Genomic DNA, 17,190 nt, shown 5'->3' with positions numbered 1-17,190 from the left:
GTAGCCATCTTCAATCTGATAATCAAGCCCAGTGCAAAAGGTCTTTCAGCAGCAGCATTGTTTTCCCATCCAACACTGACAAGCATAGGAGGCTGGGCTTATTAACACATACAGAAAACAGCAAAGTCATATCTCTGAGAAAATGCATTGAAAATCCCCTGAAAGGACCCACACAAAAACAACAGCGGTACTTACCTCAAAAGGGGTGGGGATGAAGGGAGAAGAATCAGGGTGTGGGCAGAGGCAATTTTAGCCTCATCTATCATGTTTTAAATTTAAAATCAATTTTTAGAAATGGTGTTTTAGCAGACATATAAGTTAATCTTAGCATACCTACAATACTCTTTTTGGTCTCTTAGATCTGTATTTTTTTTTAATACTTAACATGGAGAACACACATCAGCATCTCCCCAATTCTAGTTGTATTATCCCAAATAAGTATTTCTGAATAAGCATATCGAGTCAGTTATTTCCACTGAAACTTTTACCATACACTCATGTGTATTTTTTTCTATCGAACTGACGGATTACTACATCACAAACCCCACAGAAGACAGATTTCCTTTCTATGGTACCTACTTTCAAACCGGGCACCATAGAATGGAAGTTACTGTTAATTAAAATTTTCTCTGAAACTTTTACGAACCACCAGGAAACTAAAATATTTATAAAGAAAGAGAGGAATAGAATTTCAGACTTACAAAGATTTTGTGAACATGTGCTACAGGTAGACAAAGCTAAGATATTAAACCAGTGTTCCATCTAATTTAAACAGGTCTGTTCTAATTTGATGGGAATCAGTCTCGTCTATAGAGGCTAGCTCCCAATGCTGTCATGTTTCCCAAATTTGGGGCTCATGTTCACATTTACATTTGATAATTTTGATATTTTGGACATACTGTAGACATCACAATCTAATCTAATGTGCATAGGCATGTAACAGAAGTCAAGGTTTAGACCTGGTAAGAACCTTCAAAATCTTCTAACGTAGCTTCTTCAGATGAGAAATAGAGAACCAAAATCGTGTGGTTATTGACTTATAATCGCTCAGCAAAGCACTTCCCTGGTGGTGCAGTGGTTAAGAATCCACCTGTCAATGCAGGGGACACGGGTTCGAGCCCTGGTCTGGGGAGACTACACATGCCACAGAGCAAGTAAGCCCCTGCGCCACAACTACTAAGCCACATGCTGCAACTACTGAAGCTTGCATGCCTAGAGCCCATGCTCCGCAACATGAGAAGCCACCGCAATGAGAAGCCCATGCACCCGCGATGAAGTGTAGCCCCCACTCGCCACGACTAGAGAAAGCCTTCCCAGGAGTCCATTAAGTAGTCTAAGGCACACCTAAGCGGAAGCTTGCCTCTAATATAGAAATTTTAATATATTATTTTTCTGTTTAACTAACTTTGCTTTCTCTCAGTTAATATTCTGCATTGCCCAATGTTTCCAAATTACAGTTAAATCCCTAACACTGTTCCTTACAGATAGAGCAGTATTAGACCAGTTGGACTCTTGCCAATTCTACCAACCACTTGTTTTGTAAAACTTTCTATTTTTTGCTCTCCTCCTGTGATTAAATCAAACCTAGGAAGTCCTACTGTGTAATTCCCCTTCATCTTGTATTGAAAAGTGCTCTCCCTCCTGAAATCTGATGGACAATTGAAATTTTCAAACTGCCAAGAAACAGCATGGATTCCAGGGTTGGAAAGCAGACCACCTCTGTGCCAAACACCTGGCTGTAAAGAATGAAGTCTCTCATTATTAATTCAAAGCATGAATATAAATTGGAGAACTCTGGAATGCGACCAGACAATGCATCAGAAGGTGCTAATAAACTAGAAACTTCACACGGTGAAGTAGACGTTGCTTCAAATTCCTTCATTGTCCTTCTTTTCATCCTTTTATAGAGGGGGTTGTCAGATTTAGCAAATAAAAGCACAAGATGTCCAGTCAAATTTGAATTTCAGAAAAATAAATTTTTAGTGTATGTCCCATGCAATATTTGGAACATACATATATCAAAAAAATCTTTGTAGCTCTTCTGAAATTCAAATTTAACTTAGTGTCCTGTGTCTTTTATCTGGCAACCCTGTTTGTATGCAAAATACCTTTGTGGTATCTCTGAAAATAATCTGGCCTTTTCTATGAGTTAATATGTGATTTTCACAAATCGGGGGAAAAGAGATTTTCAGATATCAGGCTGAAATTCTGATACACTTTGCCTCGAGACATAATCAGGGCCATTTTCCAGGCCTGGTGTGTGTGGGTAGTCCACGAGTGCACAAACATTTTCTTGTAGTGTCAGACAGCAAATATTTTAGGCTTTACAGGGCATAGTCTCTGTAGTGTGAAAGCAGTCACAGACAATACATAAACAGACGAGTATGGCTGTGTGTCAATAAAACTATTTACAAAACAGGTGTCAGGCCAGATTTGACCCACAAGATTCAGTTTTCCAACTCATGTCACATTTGAACTGGCACTTAGCCAATATTCCAGAGACATTCAATTTAACTTATTGGAAAATCAGTCCCACTAATTGGATATAGCTAGACTCCCCCAAATCAGAAAAATAGCAGGATTGTCAAGAGAAATGGAAATCAAACTTTTGCACATATAATCTGAAAATCTGTACTATTTCCCACTGCTATTGGAGGGAGAGAATGATCACAGAACCACTTGGGTTTGAAGCAGTAATTAGAACTAATTAAAGTTAGCACCTTATACCATTACCCAGGTCATAATGGAAAGAGACACTGTCATTTAGCCAAATTACTACTTTTTAAAAAAGAAATTAAAGAAAATATTTTATAATGGGGGTGGTGGTTGGTAATTCAAAGACAGAAAATTTAAACAAGAGAAATAGCACTGAAGAAGGCATCTTGTTCCAAGGGCAGCTGAAAGACAAACACATAACAGGATATGGCTGGAGGATAAACCGGGAGACATGGGTCTTGAGTAGTTTCCATGACTCACTGCTCAGCCACAGAAACCAGAGAGGGGCAGACAGATGCAAAAATGGACACAAGGAAAGTGAATATGCCTGGGAGGAGGGGGACAGAAAGAGTCAAGGACCAAGAGAGGGTGAAGTGGAGGGATGGCTCGGAGAGATACCTTTTCTGGCAAGACTTGTGGAAAACAGACTCAGAGACTGGTTTTGTTTGTGATCTCTTGCAGCCGCTGCTAGTTTACAATCCAAGGGTTAAGTCAGACATGACGGTGTACCTGCCAATGACAGGAAAGCCTTTTTTACAGTGTGTTTTGCTGTCCTAGGGTTCAATCTCTTAGGAAAGACTCAGGCGTATGTTTAGAATCAATCATGCATGTGACAGCCAACCCTGTATTTCAGATCATCCCTGGGAACAAACGTTTCACTTGCTAAATTTGAGGCACAAAGAGATGCAAAGCAAATTGAGCGGAACAGAGTCACTCTATTGAAAAAAGTTTCTCTTTTCCTTTTCATCAGCATCAAAGCTCGAATCAACCCGTCACCACAGTAACTGTGGAAATGACTGAAACAAAGTAAAGAGGTTATTGTCATTGAATCGCTATTCTCATAGCAATAGGAATAGATCGTGTACAACAGAGAGCAAAGAACAGAATGAATTATGCATAAACACAGCACATATTCCGAGAGAACTCGGAGTCCAGCTGATGCGTGTGCAGGCCTGCCAACAAAGATTCCCAGGAGTCAGGATATCAGAAGTGACAAATATTTTCACTTTGTTAAAACTGGGTAATCTGTGAGATGAAACTGTCCCTAAGTTAGAATGCTAATTTAGAGGAAATGGTCTAGGATGGCTTTATGCTACTGCCTGGTTATTATCACAAAAACAGCAAACTAATTTTAACAAGATACAGTAAGTCCCCTACGTGTGAACCTTCAAGTTGCGAACTTTCAAATATGTAAACATGCACTGGCGTGTCCAATCATGTAAGTTAGTTCATGTATCTGGTGTACATTGTCACATGCCTGTATCCTCTACAAATGGTTGTGCTTTTGTGTACTTTACTGTACTGTACACTAGTACAGTATCTTTATTTCAAGCCCAGGATGTCCGGAAAGAAGTGTAAAAGCAGCGGTGATGTAGCTGGTACTGCTAAGAAGCACCAGGAATTGGAGGCCCACAGAAAGGACTAAGAGAGACAAGAGGAAGAAGAAGAAAATGAAGAACCAAAGTGATTCACAACGCAGGAAATGGCAGGGGATTTTCTTTATTTAAGGAGGCACTGTTAGTTTTTGAGGCACAGGACCCGAACATAGAATGGTACACGAAGGTTGCAGCAGCCGTTCAGAATGCAATCCAGTGCTACCGTGTCATCTATGACGAGAAAAAAAGAGCTGCTACCCAGATATCACTGGATCATTTTTTCAAAAGGGTAGATAGAATTGAATCCAGCAAGGAACCAGAACCTGTGCCATCCATGTCAGGCCTGAGTGACATTGCAACTTGCCCTCCGTCTCCTATTGCTGATGATCCTTCAGCTCTACCATCGCCCCCCTTCTCTCCTCCTCAGTCAGTAGCTCTTCTTGCCTGTTCACTCGATGCCAGCCCCTGTATGCCAGCTGTTGTACTGTACTACTGTACTTTTCAAGGTACTGTAAGATTAAAAATGTTTATTTTTTGTTTGTTTTTTATGTATTACTTACGTGAAAAGCATTATAAACCTATTATAGTACGGTACTATCTAGCCGATTGTGCTAGTTTGGTACCTAGGCTAACTTTGTTGGACTTACAAACAAATTGGACTTATGAATGCGCTCTGGGAATAGAACTCGTTTGTATGTAGGGGACTTACTGTAATTTACATACTCCAATCAAGTGAACTAAATTAAAAAAAAAAAAAAAACTTCAGCTCCTGTGTGAATATTTTTCATTTGTCACAATAAGGTGTATAAGAAAGTCTTTATCCTGATAAAGTCGCTAGGTATCATCAAAGGCAAAATTTATCTTGCTGGAAGCATAATAAGTAAACTTTATTGAGCATTTTTAAATGCCAGGCACGGTGATAAGTGTTTTTATGTGTCTCACAACAACCCCGGGAAGAAGGCACTTTAATATCTCTAGTTACATATGGAAAATACTGAGGGCCTGAAAGGCTAAGGAACTTCTTAAGGGACGCAGCTAACACATGACAGTGCAGGTCCTGCACCCAGGCTGCCCCATCAGAGGCCAGGGTCTTGGTCACTTCTCTGCCCTGATGGGTTCTCTGCATGCCCGGACAAATAGAGGGTCACTCACCATGGCTGGCACAGTCAGGGTGGCCCTCATTCATTGCCATTGGTATCACCCAGGTTCTGTGCTTGGGGTTTCCCATTTGGGGTCACAAACATCGCTCATCTATTTGCTCAGGGTACTGGTTCCTGGATGGAAAGGTGATCTGCTCTGTCATCAACCACACAATTCCAGAGTCAATTTTGCTGATCTTACTGGCTGGACAGAGGTGCCCTGGGTCCCTTTCCAGCCTGTGGGCAGCCTTCCAGAGGCCTGTTCTTTGGTTGTGAATATTCATTGAAGCCGTTCTGGTTTCCTGATGGAATTAATCGTGGTACAGGGACTTCTTAGGGCTGTTCCATTCAAAGTCTAGACCGCAAAATAACAGAGCAGGGACACCTGGGAGCTTGCTGGAAAGGCAGCTTCTCGGTGCCCTCCCACCCCCCGACTCAATCTATCAGTAGCTCTGGAATCTGCATTTTACCAAGATCCCCAGGGGAGTCGTAAGCACATGAAAATTGGAGAAGCACCAGCTTTGGGGGCTTCCTCTGGCCATCAGTTTTCCTCCTATCCAGAAGATTCCCGGCTCTGTGTCGGGAGATCTTCCAGGACCCCAGGCCCAGGGCAGCCACTCTCCATCCCAGTGAACCAGAGTTTCTCTGGCTAGAGAGAGTAGAGGACAGTGGTAGCCACACTTGAAAATGTCCCTTTGTCACAGAAGTATAAACTGTATGTTTTTCTGGGAGTCCTAATTCTGCTCAGATTCCCAGCAAAATCAATGACACGGAAGCTTCCCCCTGGGATCAGACCCGTCACAGCTATATGTTACTTCTTGGCTCTAATGTGCTTCCTGCATAAAAGAACTCAAAGCTTTGTAAACAATTTCATTTGTACTCTTTTTTTTAAGATTCCACATATAAGCAATATCATATGGTATTTGTCTTTCTCTGTCTGACTTACTTCACTTAATATGATCATCTCTAGGTCCATCCATGTTGCTGCAAATGGCATGATTTACTTTCTATGGCTGAGTAATATTCCATTGTATATATGTACTACCTCATCTTTATCCATTCATCTATCAATGGACTTACCTGCAAAGCAGGAACAGAGTCACAGATGTAGAAAACAAACATATGGTTACCAGGGGGTAAAGCAGGGGAGGAATAAATGGGAAGATTGGGATTGACATAAACATACTACTGTGTACAAAATAGATAACTAAGTAAGAACCTACTGTATAGCACAGGGAATTCTACTCAATACTCTCTAATGACCTATATGGGAAAAGAATCTAAAAAAGAGTGGATATATGTATATGTACAACTGATACACTTTGCTGTACAGCAGAAACTAACACAACATTGTAAATCAACTATACGCCAATAAAAAATAAAAACGAATAAATTTTTAAAAATAAAATTAAAAAAAGGTCTCAAAGCTGAGCCTGAAAGACCACGTAGAATTCAGTTCAGTGTAAGAGGGTGGGAACCCTGGCAGCCAACAGTGAGATTTCAGTGACAGATCTCCCACCCATCCCTTTGCTTTATTCTTCACTGCCTCAGGGATCACCTTTCCTGGATGTTTATTTAACATCCAAGAGATTAATTTTGACTAAGTGCCTAGTGCCAGAGTCTTATCCTGTCAAAAAGAATTTATTGTCTACTTAAAGGGATGCCTTGAGTGCATAGATTGCAGAAGGATAATACAAACTGAATCGCCAATTAATTGTATTACAAGCTAGATGCAAGCTCTATTGTTGGAAGCCAACCTGGAGCCTCTGCCATGACAGGGTCATGGAACAACACCAAGACATCGCTGCAGGGCAGTGCTGCGCCCAGGAAGCTGACTACATCTCTTCTGATCTGCTTTGTAATTTTGTGCTTCTGCCTTGAAAAAGTACATGGGGGATTTGCCCCCCGTCCCAAGCTTAACCGTGTAAAACATCCTCTTCCCCTTCCCAAACCAAAACCTACGAATTGGGACTTTTTAACAACAGCCCCTGGCTGGTGGGAGAAAAAACAAACAACCTGGAAATGTAGGGTTATTTCTATGGAAAACACCAATAATAAAAAAACAATGGCCCTACATGGGAGTAATAAATGACTATGGGTATTGTTGGTTCTGGTATAAGGATAAATTAATCATACAGAGTCAACTGCCAACACTGGAATTGTTGACTCGTCCATTCAGACAAGGCTTCTTGCCCAGAGGAACACAGTGATAGATTAAATTGTGAAATTTATTGTAGATGATTTAGGGGGTACATTGTTAAAACTTGTCCATGCGGACCTCTGGGACACATAGGAAAGTTCAGGAAACTTCCTCCTCCATAGTTTCTTTTAATGGCTTGTTACATATTAGCTTGGCTTTGTTATTAGTACGGATTGAACCTACTCTAAGAAAAAACAATGATGCTTTGAGAACCTTTAGAATTACTTTAAAAGTACATCTAGAAATATTAGGTACAATCTATTATAAATATCTTCTGAGGTTTTAGTTAAACACCTGATGATGTAATCACTTAGGGTATATAAATCTGACTGTGAGAAAATAAAGAGAGAGAGACCATGCTTGCACATACACAGTGTTATTGATTTATTTAACGTCCCCTCGCCGACGCTGTCCATCCTTCGGGTATTCCTGGACCTGCAGGAGCTGGACTCCCGCACTCTATTGAAACAACCTGGTGATTTATGAGGAAGCCCCAGCAAACAGCCCATGATAAAATAAGAAAACTAAACTTGAGTTTTAATTGTCCAGAACAATGAAAATTGTTAGTGTAGATTTCCTTTAAAATTAATTTTCTTTCTATTTTTCATCTTGTACTAAAATTTTACCCCCATCCATATCCACATCTCACTTTCTCCTGTCTATCTTCATATCTGCCACCCTACCCTTGAAGTTTTTACATCTCTCTCCCTGTGATCAAACAACTTATTTTAGATCTGGCCAGAGTCCCTTCAGATGGTTTCAATCTGCACTCCAATCACCCAGAATTTAAATTCATTCTGTATCTTGGACAAAGCAAGAGTGAGAGACTTGTAGAGACAGACATGACATGACGTGAAGACAGATGCCAAACAAGTGTGGGTTAAGGAAAGACAGATGTTGAGAGAGGGCAAAATTCAAGTGGGAGGGAGGTGAACCAATAAATACGCGAGCAGCCAATAGGTGATCAAGGAGAATAAAGACCCTGTAAAAAGGACCACAGAGCTTTACACGATCCAGATGAAAGACCCTCAACTAACCATAGTCTCGGTACCTGAAATTTAGCACTTATACTTGCAGTCAACTTAATCATGTTATAAATTAAACAGCATAATTATTTCACTTGTGAAAGCACTTGACTATTCCTTCAGGTAGAATGGTCAAAGTCATTGTTATGTCAAAATTTGAATTTAATATGTTTTTATTTTCTAATATGCTATTAACACCAGCAAAATTATTGCATATACTGCATGTAGCTTTTCAAACAGCAAAAGTAAACAAGTACTTTGGCAAATGGGGAGTATAGGATATATGGTCCATATGTAGTTTTCAGAAGCATCTTCTTAACGGATGGTGGATCCAAACAGAAGCAGACCGTCAGGGTGCAGTCGGCTCATTTGCTTAAAGGAATTTGCCATGAAAATCTCTGTTTTGGCCACCATGGGTACCTAAGCTTTTCTGATGTTTACCTCATTTTTTGAAAATGAAAATATACAAACAAGCATAATTAATCTATTATTTAGGGATACTTACATATGTGGTAATAATATTCTTTAAAGGAAATAAATAATATTCTTTAAAGGAAATAAATAATATTCTTTAAAGGCATTTTATGGTAAACATAAAATTCAGGATGAAAATTACCTTCCAAAAAGGAAAAGCAGTGGAAGGTCACTAAGGAAAACCACAGTGACCTTGGTGATGTTCTTGTTCTTACATGGAGCGCGTGAGTGTTTGTTGTATTACTAGCATCATACTTTATATGCTACATGTCTTCATGTGCAGAGAATGTTACATAATAAAAATTTTAAAAATCATCCCAAAATTTTGTTTTGTTGCCAAATAAATCCATAGAATGCCAATTCAGAAACACCCCAGTTATGAAAATTCATGTTTGAACACTAATTATGGGAGGGATTAAAGAAGGCTCATGTCTTGAAATGTTTTCCTAACTGAGTTGAAAGCAGAGAAGACATCACTCTAACAAAGAAATCAAGCAAAGCACACCCGGCCCTTCTGTCTCTTGGTTGTTCGTGAGTATAAAAATGACAGTTTTGGTTTTTTCCAAGAATAATTCTAGCAATTTTTTCCCAGAGAAACTATAAGCTTTTCAGATAGATCGCATGGGTTTTCTTAAATACTATTCCAGCTATGTGTTTTGGTTGGAATAAATGCCCAGAAATGCCACGAGGGAGTTGAAGAACAAACTGAAATAAAGAATCTACTATAATTGTTTTAAAATCTTTTGCCTTTTAAAAACTAAGTTTATGAGAATAATCAGAAAGTAATAAAGACTTGTTGAAGAGCACCTTAGGTGTCTTAGGAAGCAAGATTGGGAAGGAGGAGGTGAATGTTTACCTCTTTGAATGACCAAGTCCTCTGAGCACAGGCTCACTGTTAAGTGCTGGGCAATGGCTCTTCTCAGACTCTGCTGATGAAGCAGAAGTAACCTTCATCAGTGTAGCAGATTACATGAAAATGGAAAAACTAGCTAAGAAAATGTAGGATACAACCAGTATTCCAATGGTCTTGACAAGCTACAGTGGTGGACCAAATCCAACACAATATATTCAATAAGAGTCTAAGTAAAGTCCAGCACTTACGTTTCAAATATGTAGTAAGAAAGTACATGTGAAAAGTTACCAAAAATGATTTTGATCTCTGTCTCCATTAATGGAATTAAAGTGTCCAAAGGAAATGGGGTGATCATTTCCTACTCTGAATGGGTCATTCGGAAATTTTGCATTCATTGCTGAGTGCTGCATCTTAATGTTGAAAAAAACAACCAGGGTAATGAGCTGCCTTGAACCAACCTCGTAAACACAACAGTGGCTATCCAAACCAAAGATGAGAAGACCGGGAAGGGAAGGCCAAAGTTCAACCATGTGTATATTTACTACAGGGACTCTCTGGTGAGTGAGAGTTACATTTGCACATTTTTATCTTTGAGGGTGAGGACACGGCCAAAGAAAGGAAGAATTATCTGATACTTATCTTCCCTAGAGATAATTAAACTGGGGCAGAATGCTATCAAGGAGACTCAAATATCTGACATAGGATTATGTTAGATTGTTACTGAGTCCAAGCTCGCTCCTCTCACCACAAGACAGGCCAATGAATCGCAGACGAGGTGTTGACTCAAGGAATACGACTTTATTCGGAAAGCCAGCAGATTGAGAAGATGGCAGACTAGTGTCTCCGATACACCATCTTATCGGGGTTTGGATGTCAGTTTCTTTTATCTCCTCCTCGGCAGGGTTCTCTGAGGCAGGGAATTAGGTGTGATTATAATAACAAAAGCAACAAAAAGCAAAGGCTAAAGTCAAAGAAACAGATGCAATATGGAGTCAACCTGTTACAAGATTAATTTTAAGATTGCTTCCAAATCTAAAGATTGTGTGTGTATGTGATTTTAAATTTATGTATTTTCCCAATTAATACAATTTTTCAAAGATTAAAAAAATGTATTAGTACAATAAAATTTTGACTTAAACCAGAACTAAAACCAGAATCAAGAGAGTCTAGAGGAACTGATCTTAAGAAAAAGATTAAACCAAAGAAAATTCAAACACGGTGACCAAGACAGCCTTCACGTTCCCCTCAGCTTGGAACTTTAGAGCAGGCGTCTTCCTGACTCTAAGCCTTGACCTCCTTTTCTGAGAGCATTTATTTTAGAAAACTTGTAGTCCTAAATTCTTTCTCTGCCCCTTTGAGATGTAAATCTCCTCTCAACCTCTCCCCAGGTTTACTACCTCAGAACGTAGGTAGTAAATGACCTGGGAGTCACCCCTTTGAAATGTACTCATTAAGAAAGAGCCCTGACTGATTTCCCAGTCTCTATGGGAGAATAGGAGCCTGACTTGATGGGCACCAATTAGCAAACGCAGATGCCATAGTCACAGAGACGAACACTTGCAAACTCAGGAATAACTCAATGTTACACACACCCCGTTACTCAATCTCCCCCCTAACATCTGCCAGTGCTTTTCTACCAGCTCACCTGGCACTTAAAAAACACTCCTATGGGGCTTCCCTGGTGGCTCAGTGGTTGCGAATCGGCCTGCCAATGCAGGGGACACAGGTTCGAGCCCTGATTGGGGAAGATCCCACATGCCGCGGAGCAACTAAGCCTGTGCGCCACAATTACTGAGTCTGTGCTCTAGAGCCTGGGAGCGACACCTACTGAAGCCCACGCGCCTAGAGCCCGTGCTCCGCAACAAGAGAAGCCACCACAATGAGAAGCCCACGCACCGCAACGAAGAGTAACCCCGCTCGCCGCAACTAGAGAAAGCCCGTGCGCAGCAACGAAGACCCAACGCAACCATAAATAAATAAAACTATTTTTAAAAAAACACTCCTATGATATCACTTATATGTGGAATCTAAAAAAACAAACAAACAAACAAATGAACTTATTTACAAAACAGAAGCAAGTAGAGTCACAGATGTAGAATAAAACCTTAATGTTACCAGGGGATAAGGGGTAGGGGGATAAGTTAGGAGTTTGGGATTAACATATACACACTACTTTATATAAAATAGATAATCAACAAGGACCTACTGTATAGCAGAGAGAACTATCCTCAATAATTTGTAATAACCTATAAAGAAAAAGAATCGGAAAAACAGTGAATACGGATATATATATATGTATAACTGAATGACTTTGCTGTACACCAGAAACTAATACAACATTGTAAATCAACTACTTCAACAAAAAAAAGAGAAAATGAGTGCCAAATATCTCAATCTAAATAAAATTTTTTTTAAAAAAAGGAAAAAAACCTCCTGCCTTTTGTTTCAGCAGAAATTAGTTCAGACTGAGTCTCTGCCAGGCTGAAATAGCCTTGAATAAAATCTTCCTTGCCTGTTTCACTTGCTCCAGGACAAGTTTTGCTTTGACAGTGGCAGCCAAGGTAAGACCCAAGAGTAGGAAGCCAGGAAAGAAACCAGGGGCTGTGCGGGTACCATCATCCGGCGAACGTTTCCAAATGCCTATCCACACGCTGCCATGGCAAAGAGTATAGTATTTATGGTCTCCCAGCACATACGGTGGGACCACAGGTGACCTTAATGCACTGTAGAAAATGAACAGTGGCTTGAGATCCTATCAAGTTCTTTGCGGGAATCATAAATTTCTATGATTGGCGCTGGAGACAAAAGGCCCAAGATGCATATGTAAAACTCCAGCAAGAACAAGAACAAAGTAAAAAGACTTTGACCCAGCTAACACTGGGGCGAGAGCCAATGACCAGACGTAAGCAGGAGCAGGGTTGCTGAGTCGATGCGTGCAAAGAATAGGAGAGCCTGCCTCTCCTCGCGTCTTGGTTATTATGTGGTCGCCAAGGGCTGTACTTTCTCTCTGTCTCTCGCATAAAGAGAAGAGCCTATATTTTGCGCATTGGTCAGTCACTCCATCGCTTAGGCAAGCACACATCTGCTCTGGACTGGGCTCTACAGGAGGTCACAGAAGTAGTTCGGGTCCTGGCCCGGCCCCCAGAAGGACACCCAACCTCCAGCCCCCTGGCCGGTTCCAGCCACAACAGCAAGGACTTCAGAGTCGGGAAGAAGATGCTGTGCCACCCTCCGCGGCTGTTCTTGTGTTCAAGTGCTCAGCAGCCTGGCTGCGCTACACTAGATGACGTAAATACCGTGGAGAGGGAGAGAGCTGTCCCAGAGGGCCAGAGGAACCAGCGAGGTCAGCTGTGTGTGTTAATGATACAACAACAGCCAGTAATAGTACCGCATGTCACTGCACCCTTCTTATACTCCAATGAGGAAGACACTATTGCTATTCCCAGTTCTCTAAGGAGACTGAAGTTCCCACATTTAGTGAGGCTGACATTTAAACTAATGCTGATTCTAGAACCCATATTCTTATTAATGAAGCCACTGGTTGTCAATTTTAGCTGAACATTAAAATCACCTGGAGTGCTATTTAAAATATCAATATCTAGGTCCCATCCCCAGAGATTCAGATTTAACTGGTTTGGCCTTAATTACTATTTAAAAAATTTTAAATAAACCCTTCTGAAGGTGACTGCAACGCTGAGAACTGTGTCACTAAGCTATTCTGTTCCTCCTCCCGCCATTTCTGCGGTGGAAATAACAGCAGAAATCGATGCCAGCAGAGACAAAGCTGGCTTTTCACCACGTCCCTGCTCGAACTCACCTCAGAGAGTGGGAATCCGGCCTCCACACTCGTGGTTCACCCAGACTGCACCTGCTAAGGTCACCTGTTAACTCCTACCTGACACATCCACAGTTCTTTTAATGCTCATCTTCCTGCATCGTTTGACACTGTGACTGGAGCATCCTGCTTAAAACTAGACCTCTTCCCCGTTTTGTAAAGCATGCTCTCTAACTGTCCTGCAGCTCCAGTCCCCTCTTGACCCTCTACCTTTCTCATTCGACGCCTTTGCGCCCTGCAGAGCTAGCTCGCCAACCCCGCCCCCGACAGTATCAGCTACCCCCCAAGAAAAACAAACTCATCCTTCCTGTCTCCATACGGTCTGTGTCCTGGGCCTCAGTTCCATAAGTCCAGCTGCATCTCCGCATGCTTCATTGCATACCCAGGATGCTGGACCGCGGAGGGGTTACCGCCCAGATGCCTGGGGTCTCTCAGGTCGTGCAGAGCCTGTTGTGTGCCTTATGCAGGGGCTAGGTGGGCACTCACTCCTCAGCCCCGAGCGGGAGGTAAATCCATCATGCCTTCCAAGCACACCTCTTTAGATCAGAGGGCATTGTTCTGCCCATAGTGAGGAAAGCTTACCAAGAATAGCATTTTAATAGAATGTTAAGGGAACTGAAATCAAGAGAAGTGTATTCTGTCCGTGTCTGCCTATTTCCAGGTACCAGGACTCAAGCCAAAGGAGAAATTGTTCAGACTCATGTTGATTTGCTATTTCTCAGATTTCTTTATCCTGACTCTTTGTACTGCTGACTAGAACAAGTATACTCAGGTTTTCATCCTTTTTTTCACTTCAGATATTTAAGTAAAGAAATTTGTCTCCCAGTTACTTAATTATATATAGTTGATGTATTTTTCTGTTTTTTCTCATTTCTGAGATCACTTTTGTTAAAACACGCTGCCTCAATAAAGACAATTTGTTAGTTCTACGTCTCAGTGTTTGATAAAGTAATGTTCATTCATTTTACCCTGTAAGGTAATACTCTGAAGAGATCACTTTATTACTGGTTATTTTTAAATTGTATAGCATTATTCTGAACAGTTATGATACTGGCAATACTAGCGATAACAGTTAAGCTATTTTCTTTAATGAAATATTTCATAATTTATAATGCCTATTACTATAGTGCCCATTAAAATTTTTTATCTCTAATACTTGAGGACAGAAGAATATTATAGCATCCCATCCTTTATTTTACAAGAGTTATGATAGAGTAATAACTTAAAGGTACATACATTGAGCCCCTGGTTCAATAGTCAAAGTCCAAATTTATATGAGTTACGAGCCCAGAGGTACCTGCTCCAAGTTAAGTGATATTTATCTGGGCAATGCTCCATTTCATTTGTAAAAAAGTGCAAGTTCTATAAAGACAAAAATCCAATTAGGAGGTCTGCATGGGTAGTCATTGCACTGCTGAACATATTAACTTTGTCAAATTAGAATAATCTCCCCAGTATTACATCTTTAAATCAATTTCTGTTATAATTTCCTTTTGTTCTTAGTTAATATGCATACTGTGAATACTGGACACAAGAGCATTCCATAGATTCTCCCTTTCTGCTTCATGAATTTAACATAAAAAAAACATCATTTTCTCTGTGCTCCACATAAGACTTGGGCAAACTTGCCCATGAACACAGAGATCTTCAGGATATTATAATTTTTCATTTCTCACGTCAAGCATATCTCTAAACTGAAAACTTTAGATAAGATGGTTTATAGTCTAACTTTCACAGGAAAATGTGAATCAAGACTTGGAACCTATTGTCTTTTTTAATACTAATCTTTTTTATAGATAATTTACAGGAAGAAAAAGTCAAGCAGTTTCCAGATACCACTCATGATATTCAGTTGGGTATGAAATAGATGAATTAAGGATGGATTTCACTTTCTTTCCAACATGGAACTGGGACCTACTCTGTAAAATAAAAATCTTCATGAGAAATGTGACTGGCTGGTGTATTTCTGAGTAATAGTTTTAGGGAGGAACAGGATTTACCTATTAAAGAGTAGCTTTGGTCAATCCCAGGAGTCAGGCATTTGACTGATGCCCACGTGGCCTTGCATGACAAAAAATTTGCACTGACCACCAGGGAGTCAGCCAGACATTTTTTCCTGCAGCCTGTGGACCCCAGACATGCAGATTGAGACAGAAATGCCCTGGCTGCCAGCACAAGTTCTCTTTGTTATCCAGCAGGAATACTCAGCCAAAATCGATAGTTTCTGACCTCCATCCCCCATCTCACATTTCCCCGGCAGGGCAATTCGCAGTTATTAACAGTGGAGAAATCTTTGTTTGATAGAGACTCCAAAAATTAAAAACAAGAAAATAACTTAATCAGTTGGATCTTAAGGGTAGAGACCAGGAGTGTTGGTTTCTGTGTGTGTAGGTTAGGATTTTGTAGTCACATGCCAAGAAAATGGGAAGTCGGAAGACAATCCTAGGGACTCCCCTGGTGGTCCAGTGGTAAAGAGTCCACCTTTCAATGCAGGGGATGCTGGTTCGATCCCTGGTGGGGGAACTAGGATCCCACATGCGGTGGGGGGGGGCCACTAAGCCCGGGCACCACAACTACCGAGCCACGTACAGCAAACTACGGAGCCCACGTGCCCTGGAGCCCACGCACCCTGGAGCCCAGGTGACACAACTAGAGAGAAGCCCGCATGCCACAACTAAGACCAAATGCAGCCAATATATACATAAATAAATCAAGTCAACATTTAAAAAACAAAAACAAGAAAAAAGACTATCCTATAGCTCTAAGCTAAAGGAGTGAGATGCTCCTGGATTATGAAACTGAATTTCAGGGATTGCTAACTTCTTAGTTTTCACCGAGGGAAAAGAGGTATCTGGTGATCTCCATCAATTAAAAAAAACACCAGCAAAGTAAGCATTCTGGAACTAGGTCGCTGCAGAGAGAGACCGAGCTTCCATGCTAAGCCCCTCCCTGAGTGCTTCCTTCTGGAAGTCAGGAACCAGGTAGGCCCAGGTGTCTTGATGTTCTTTCCAGCACATCTCTTGTACAAGGGAGACAGCATGCTGCAGTGGCTAAGAGCATGGATGAACTTTGGAATCAGACAGCATGGATCCCTTTCATAGCATATACTAACCAGGTGACCTCAGGAAGTTTATCCAACTTTACTAATCTTAATTGTTTTCCAACTATAAAATGGAAATAGTAATGCCTAACTGTAAGAGCTGTTGACAGAACCAACTGGGATGTCTCCTGCGAAGGAAATATCACCATGCTTACACTTAATAAATACTCAAATGGCTGCTAGAGTGCAAGCATTTTTATATTCTTTGTTGATTTTTGTACTCTTTAGAAAGGGAGAGAAGAAATGTGTCCTTCTACCTGAATGTCCTGAGTTGTAGCTCCCTTTTTTCCAGTGCCAAGCATCTTTCTTGATTTATTTTTAATAACTAATTATACCATCTTGCAAGCTTGCAGATTTTTGTGAGTTGGCTTTCTTAATTTTTTCCCATTTCTGATATATTTTCTGTGGAATGAATTCTGTGGTCAAGGACCTCAACTGTAAAAGGTTTTCTAATTCTTTCAGAAGAACTACTA

At 40.7% G+C, this 17,190-nt stretch overlaps 1 long non-coding RNA gene across 2 annotated transcripts in view; it reads right to left on the bottom strand.

Annotated features, from left to right (window-relative positions):
- The window catches only part of LOC136792421 (uncharacterized), a 168,452-nt gene extending 158,591 nt beyond the window's left edge, over positions 1-9,861 (bottom strand). For both annotated transcript variants that reach the window (XR_010836196.1, XR_010836197.1), the window contains exon 1: positions 9,786-9,861. This is a non-coding gene — a long non-coding RNA (uncharacterized lncRNA). The remainder of the gene's footprint in view (positions 1-9,785) is intronic.
- Between the last annotated feature and the right edge of the window lie 7,329 nt (positions 9,862-17,190).

This window comes from Kogia breviceps, chromosome 13 (genome assembly GCF_026419965.1).
Source record: "Kogia breviceps isolate mKogBre1 chromosome 13, mKogBre1 haplotype 1, whole genome shotgun sequence".
Taxonomy (NCBI): domain Eukaryota; kingdom Metazoa; phylum Chordata; class Mammalia; order Artiodactyla; family Physeteridae; genus Kogia; species Kogia breviceps.
The sequence above is the reverse complement of the archived record's forward strand: the minus strand, read 5'-3'. Positions and strand labels throughout refer to the sequence as shown.